The following is an 8154-nucleotide window of genomic DNA, read 5'->3' as shown; positions in this document are numbered from 1 at the left end:
TCTTTCAGGGGAGGTGATGAAGCTTCAATGAAGTAAGGGACGTTCAATCGTTTCTATTAAAAAAAAAAAAAAAAAAAAAAAAATTCTATTAAAATTCAGAAAATTTAATCTTTAATCACAGGAATCAAGAGAAGCATAGAAAGGTAAACAGGGAAATATATATATTATTTAAAATTTAAGCAGTTTATATCCCTAGATGGGAAAATAGTCCCTGTACCTCTTGAGAACTCTTATCTGTCACTGGGGCCTACAGAAGGGGCAGCATATGGACTGAGGGTGTGCTTGTCAGTGAACTCTGATGTGATGATATCAAAGAAAAAGATATTAAGTGGTGGGAAAACGTCTGTACTGGAAAAAGAGCAAAGGTATAGGACAATGGGACAACCAGATCACATGAAGAGGTGCAAAAGACCTATTACAATTGGGGGAAAGAAGAGGGGGATGAGCATTGTCTAAAGCTTGATCTCAGCTTGGTTCTAAGGGGGAATCATTTAATCATTCAGTTGAATATAGAAATTTACCCAACCCTATAAAGAAGTAGGAGGAGAAAGGAAAATAAAAGGGAGAGGCAGGATAGAAGGGAGGGCAGAAACACTAGGAGAAAAAGTTAAGTGAAGGGGGAAAGAGTTGACAGATAAAAAGGAAGGGGGTGGAGTAGGTTAAAAAGTTAAGAGAAAGGGGAGAAGTGACAGGAGATAAAGTAATAAGTAGGTGGGTAAAAAAAACAAAAATACTAAAGGACAGGGTGGGAGGGGAGAAAATAGGATATGGGGAAATAAAGAGCTGCTAATCATAACTATGAATGTGAATAGGATGAACTCTCCAGCAAAATGGAAGCAAACAGCAGAGTGCATTAAAAAACGGGATCCTACTGTATGTTGTTTACAATAAACATCTGACAGAGAAACAGATACAGATTAAAGGTAAAAGACTGCAACAGAATTTATTTTTCTTCAGCTGAAATTAAAAAAGCAGGGATAGCACTTCTGATCTCAGATGAAGCAAAAATAAAAATAGATTTTACTAAAAGAGATAAGGAAGCAATGCAATATCTGATAAAGGTTACTGTAAACAATGAGGTAATATTAAATATTTCTTATTTCCTGATTTGTACCCCTTTCCCTCAAAAAGGACTTAAGCATATATCCCATTTACAACAAAACTTAAGTGGTGGATGTAGAGGGCAGAACTTTGGAGAAGTATACTTGAAAGAAGCTGTTAACTCAGTGGAATTGATGAGATGATGGTTTTCTAGTTTACATATACTTAGTACTTAGCATGGTGATGTAATAGTTCTACAATTGATGTAATTGCAATAGGATATTTAAACTGGGGATAAAGTCAGACTCAAGTCAGACTGACAGACTGTGGAGCAGACTGGTTCAGACTGGGAGACTGAAGGACACAATAAAGACTTTGGACTTTATTTCTGACTATTCTCAAAGTGAGTATTCTGCTGAGACCAAGACTGGTCCCAAGACCCTCCAGAAAGCTAGCCCAAACAATTCAGATCACCACTTGTATTTTTATTTGTTCGTTTCTGACTGTTAATGATATTATTTGGAGTTTTCTTTGCAAAAATATTAGCCATATTTTCTCCAACTTTTTTAAAAATTGAGAAAAATGAGGCAAACTAGTTTAAGTGACTTGCCTAAGGTCACACAGTTGGTATCTGAGCTAGATTTGAACCCATGAAGATGATTTCAAGCCCAGTGCTTTACCCATTGTAACACCTTGCTGCCCAAAACATGTGTAGTGCGAAGAGCAATCTGAGCCACTGATTTCTATCCAACAATAAACTTTTCATCTTGCAACTAATATTCGGAAATGAGTGAATTCTTTCACTCCTAAAACCTGCGGCCGATTTAAAGGGGATTCTTAACAGCTCTCTTATAGCCACTAATCTAGACCATTCCAACATCATCATCAGGACTTCTGCAAAGAACTGAGTTTTTAATTGCCAATTTTATAAGGAGGTCTTTGGTTGCAAGGTAGGCCTGCACCCCCTCCCTGTAAAGCTGGTGGGTGCAGTTGAATTGAATAGAAGATCTTTAATTGAATAGGGTTGGAATTCTTTTACTGAGGACTGAACCAACCTTACCTAGATAACTGAATGAAGCTGTTTGTCTTGTTTCCCTCAGGCGGGGTCCCTCACTGAGGCAGAATTGAAGGAGATTTTCTTCTTCAAGGGGTTTTAGAGTTTCAGGGTCCCTTCTTCACCCTCATCATGGATCAGTAGAGTCTAAGGCGATGCCTTGGATTTTCTCTTAAATAATTGGAAAATAACTGAATAAAACAGTACAAAGATATGCTATTAACTTGTTGTGAGTCTGTTTCATAAAATCTGGGATGATATTAACTGATTAATTTTCATGAGGACATGAGCATTATAAAGACAAACACCAATTCCCAGCTGTGTCTGTAGTGAAACTGAGAAGGTTGTCAACTATCTCCTGACAAAAAGATCGTGTATCCAGAAAGAGTCCGTTATTTTTATCCACTGCTTAGATTTGATGTAATAGGACTCTGTGTCCCTCTGATATTTTGGGGGGTGTTCCTGAGCTACAAAAACCCTAAATCTCAATCCCTTCCAGCCTCTGAGAGCATCCCCATCCTCTTACTGGTCTCCCATGGGAACCTCCCACCTCTAATTGATCTGTGAATCACTTTGATTTGGGAAACAATCACCACTCTTATTGATTTGGAAATTAGCCCCTAAGTGATCCCTAACCCCATCCATAGAAGGCTAAAAAAAAAAAAAAAAAAAAAATCAAGACTATCCCAAACTTTGCTGTCTTCCTAATCAGGAACTGGCCCACTGAGAGAGCTGCTCAGTGAAAATAAACCCATTTTTCCAGAGGTTGCAGACTGGGACTTTGAATTCTTAACCAAAACCTGCAAAAGTGGCCTGTGGACCCCCATTACTGTTAGAGTATCTCATCACTCAACAGATTCATGCAATTATGTGTTATGGCAAATTTTTTTATTTCTCAAATTTTAATTCAGGACTGAGATGAGCAAGCATAATTTTTTTAAAGTAGAACATCGAGTTATTTTTTAAATAAACACCCGCTTAAAAAGAACAGAAGAATAGAATAGTAGTACAGTTGACCAAAAAAAAAAAAAAAAAAAAAAACAGGATGGAATTATTCATGCTTCTTTTGCAAGCTGTGTGAAGTGAAGATGGATAGTTTTTCAGAGAATCTACTTTTTATGTTCTTCAAGTATGGAAGTGATTTATTATTTGAGTAAAGCATAAAAAAAAAAAAAAAAAAAAAAAAAAAAAACTTAAAAAACACACAGATACCTATCTGACTCCAGTAATGCAGAATGTGCAAAATTGTAAAGACCCCAGTGGGAGTTGATATTAGCAAGTGAATAAAACTGAAGTTTTTCCCTCATGTTTATTTCTGAGGAAATAGGAAGCAAGGAAAAGTGAGAAAAAAGGGCATTCCAGTCTATAGGATAGTAAGAGAAACGGTCAGAGCATCAGAAGCCTCATGATGAGATACAGGCAGAGGGACATTGTCACTAGCTCATGGGGTACTTGGGAAGAAGTAAAATTTAAAGAAATTGGAGAGGGAGGACATGGTCAAGTTAGAATTGACTGTCAAGGCCCATCAGAGGATTTTCTATATTAGGTTCTGGAGGTAATAGAGAGTGACAGACTTTCTTGAGCAGGAGGGTAATATTTTATAACCTGCACTCTCCAATGATCCATTTAACAGCTGAGTGCAGCATTGGCTGAAGTGGGGAGAGAGCTGGTGCATAGAAACTGATCAAATAAAAATGGCAAGAGTCCAATTGTGAGCAAAAGAGGAGCACCTGACAGAAGGTGGTGACTTTCTGAGTGGAGCAAAGGAGATGTTGGATTTCAGTAAGAAAAAGGCACCTGAAGAGCCATTTTGCTTTTTTGGCCTCAGTTTCCCCACGTACAAACTGCAAGGAGGAGACCAATAATCTTTTTTTCTCTTTGTAGTTCTTCAGAAGAAGATAGAACAATACAGAAGAGAAGAATAAACACCTCCCCTCCAACAACTCAAGGGATGCATCCTCCTCAGGATACCTTGTGGACCAAAAGTCTCTGAATTCTTTCCATCTTCAGTTCATTTCACCTGGGCCATTATCTGTATTTAAATTCTTTTTGTTTCCAAGCCTTAGCTGAGACTGCTTTTGGATAGAGCATAGATCTTGCTCGTTCCTATGTACATCTGGGACACACAGATGTCTAAGTTGAAAAGGGAAAAGAGAGCAAGCTGGATTACCTTCAGGAAGTTACAGAGCTCCTTGGATGACCCCCAAGCTTCCTGGGAAAGCAATGGCCTGTGTTTTTAATACTGGTCACTCTATTCCTGACAAATGTAGAAACTGCATCAGACCATATCCTGATAGGGAAATCCAGAACTCAGTCCTTTGTCCAGCCTAGCTTGGCAAAGGGAGACCGTCTGGGAGGTCTGGGGACATGGGGAACAAATTAGGCTAAGAGTATGAATGCTGCATGCAGACACAATAGGACACAGGGAGAGGCTGTGCATCAGGGCAAGAGAAGGTAGTATGTCAGCGGGAGAAGGAATGCAACAGTCTCTAAAAAAAATTTAAAATTAATGTCACACAGAGCACAATTTAGAGGCCCACAGTAGATGGAACAGGCTCTGATGAATAATGTTTCTCAATACTGAAGAACAGGATTAAAAGATGTCCTTAGTGATTATGTGAAGAGAAGGGAAAACAGGCTGGTCCTGTGACAAACCCCAGAGATAACAAGTGGACAGCCAGAATGTTTCACTAGAGGCCTGGAGATAACAGGGAAAAGTGAGAGAAACCTCCATTGCATCAGGTGGACATGGCCAGGAATCACACAGGATGGACAGATATTGTGATTGCTGATGCTGGTGGGAACTTCTGAATCTATGGTATTCATCCATTGCAGCATTCTCCACTTCGCGTTTCTGTAAGTATTTGTTCAATTAGAATAATGGGGATTCCCTGCCCTTCTCTCCATCCCTTTTCATCTTATGTGACTCCTATCTCATTATCCCTAACACAGTTCAATTAAATGTCTCCATTTTCTAACATGGTGCAGGGAGACTTTCCAGGTTTCACAGCCAAACTACAATAAAGTCAGCACAACAGCTCTGAAGACTTTCAGTTTGGTAATCGGGCTAATACTTCTTTCCCAACCTTTTCTTCTGGGCTTCCCAAACACTGAACGATTCATGCATCAACCTTTTCATCTATGTGTACATCCCTTTATAGTGTACTGCCGAGGTAAGTGGACTCATCCACAGTATTCCACATTTCTCCCATTGTTGTACCTAATGGTTCCAAGGATGGATGGTGTGGTGCTGGTTGAACCAGAGCCTCTGTTTTCTTAGTATATTCAGGCCAAACTTGGACACGCAACAGAGAAATGATCCATATTCTATTGCGTCTCAGCCTGAGATGTCCCACTGAGTGCATATAGAAGAACTGCAGCAACACAAAGGAAACCTGAGATATAGAAATGCCAGAGATCACTCATTCTCAGCTAAGCTATGAAGGAAACTAGGTTTACAAGAATTGTAAAATAAAGAGCAGGACATGGCAGAGTTGGGGGAGGGGCCATCCCATGGTGACCTGCAGAGATGGCAGGGAGAGCATCACATGTGAGCCACTGCAAGGTCAGAGAATTCCATCTGTCCGTGGCCGTGCGGGGCTGAGGAGCTTGGCTGAATTTGAGTTTACTGGACAGGGAGGGAGAGTCACACAGATACCTTTCACATAGAGATGCCCTCAGACCTTTGGGCAGTTTGTGAGCAGTTGTTGCTCTTCCCAGACAAAAAGTCCTTTATCCAGCTGGAAATCAGCAGCTTCATTCTGCAGCCCTGCAGGTTCTCCTTCCACACTCTCTGCTCAGCCAGGCTTCAGGTTCTCCATAGAGCCCCAGAACAGAGAAGGAAAGACTTCTCCCAGCAGACTAGGAATGGGTGAATGTGACCCCATCTGTCCTGTGTTTGCACCAAAGGCTCTGTCCCTTCCTTCACATTTGCTGAGGGAAACTTCCTTAAGGGGTCATTGATGCTTCTCCCCTGGCATTTCCAGACATGCCCCTTTTCTGTAGAGAGAGACCAGGACTGAGTTCTGAGGTGTCCCTGTGTTCTCAGCACTTCCCACTTATTTCTCCTTGAGCAGGGCTTCCAGTAACTAAACCAGCTGTAATTTCTTTTCTGCAGAGACATGAAGCCTGGTGGCTATCAAGGGAGCAGACCCCAGATGCATTTCTGAGGGTGAGTAATAACCAGGCGGGCAGGGGGTACAATCCCCCGAGAGCCAGCCCTGGACTGAAGGAGCCTCAGGGTTCTGAGTTTCAATCTGACCTCAGACACTTCCCAGCAGGGAGACCCTGGACTCATCTGTGACATGATGTGGAGAAGGAAATGGCAGACTCCTCTGAGATATGAATCTCTGCCCAGAAATCCCTCAGAGGGGCTTACAAAGGGTCACATGCAGCTGAAAACCCCTGACCCAAAAAACTAAGCAGAGACTCACTGGCAGCTTGAGCTTGGCTGGGTCATTAGAGTGAGTTACCTTGGAATGTTGGGCCTGGAGCTCTCTTTCAAGGTCCATAGGCCTGAGGAGAAGAGCTGTGGTTGTCCATCCTCCACTCCTCCTGTAACCTCACCTTCCATGTCAAGAAATGGTTTTCTAGTAAATCTGCCCTTGTATTTCTCTCTAGTCTCAGAAAAAGCTGTAATTCTTCTTGATCATGCTTAGCCTTCCACCCATATGCTACATTCTATTCTTTATTTCTATGACTGTTTTCTCTTCTTAAATCCTTACAGTATTATTTCCCTTTGATGAGTCCTTTGTGAGAAAAGAACTTTCAGGTTTAATTAAATCTGACCTCTATTTAAAAAATCAGACCACTGCTCCAACTTCTTGTCTGTTTTATCTTCCTTCCAATTGGTCTCATTCTTTTCAGTGACATTTCCTATAAAGATGCTCTCTACCCCTTCCATCCTCTTCCTACTTTCCCTTCCCCCACTTTGAATTGATGCTGTCAGCCATTTCACTGATTCATGGAAAATTGTCTTTAAGTCATTGCTAACTTTAATAATAACTAGAACTAATATACTAGGAGCAGATTTAGGCGTGCTTTACCAACGTTTGAGATGTATGGTGTTTGTATCATTCCCATTTTAGAATAAGGCCTGGGGAAAGGCATAAGTGCCCATGGTGACCTCATAAGTGTCACAACTGCTACTCATACTCTGACTTTCTATCTTGACAAATATAGGGATTTTCTTAGTACAGGGAAACATAGGACATGAAAACAGGCTCTAAGGCTCTAAAGCATATGTGTTACCAAGTATAAAGCGCACCAACTTCCCATGTAGCAAACCTGGGTTCAGAGCCTGCCTCTAACTAAGTGTGACATTGAGAAATTCACTTCATTTCTTAGTGGTCCTTTTCTATTGAGGACTTGAGTCCTGTCGAAAACTTTGTGACCCTAGTTCATGTTTTCTTGGTGGAGATCCTGGAACTGATGTTGAAGCAGATTGAAATCAAAATGCAAACTTCGAATGTAATGAAATTGAGAAAACTTTCTTGCACTTCACAAACTTATGAAACATGAGATAATTCCTACTGGAGAGAAATCTAAATGTAAAGAATGTGAGAAAGCTTTCAATCAGCAGGAACACTCAATAGATCCAGTAGAACCCACACTGGACAGGAACTGTTTTCAGTGCTATTTATTTTACATGAAAATAGCTTTATGAGTTCCAGCAGCAATAACAGATTAGGCAGTTACCCAGGATTTAGCAGTGTCTCTGGGATCAAAGGGCCTGGAATATCATATTCCAGAAGGCAAAGGACCTGGGGTTACAACCAAGAATTAACTACCCAGACAGACTGAGCATCTTCATTCAGGGGAGATGATGGAGTTTCAATGAAGTAAGGGACTTTCAATCATTTCATATTAGTCATATTGCAAAAGGAAATACACAACAAAAAAGAAAAATAAAGAACGTGAAGGAAGTATGCTTCCAGCTGACCCATGGTTTCATTAGATCTCTCTCAAAGGGGAACTTCATCATGAGTCCTTTGAAGGTCCTTATATTTACCAGACGAAGTCAAGTCTTTCACAGTTGGCCATTGCTACATTACTGCTAT

The sequence above is a fragment of the Sarcophilus harrisii genome, chromosome 2 (genome assembly GCF_902635505.1).
Source record: "Sarcophilus harrisii chromosome 2, mSarHar1.11, whole genome shotgun sequence".
NCBI classification, from domain to species: domain Eukaryota; kingdom Metazoa; phylum Chordata; class Mammalia; order Dasyuromorphia; family Dasyuridae; genus Sarcophilus; species Sarcophilus harrisii.
The sequence above is the reverse complement of the archived record's forward strand: the minus strand, read 5'-3'. Positions refer to the sequence as shown.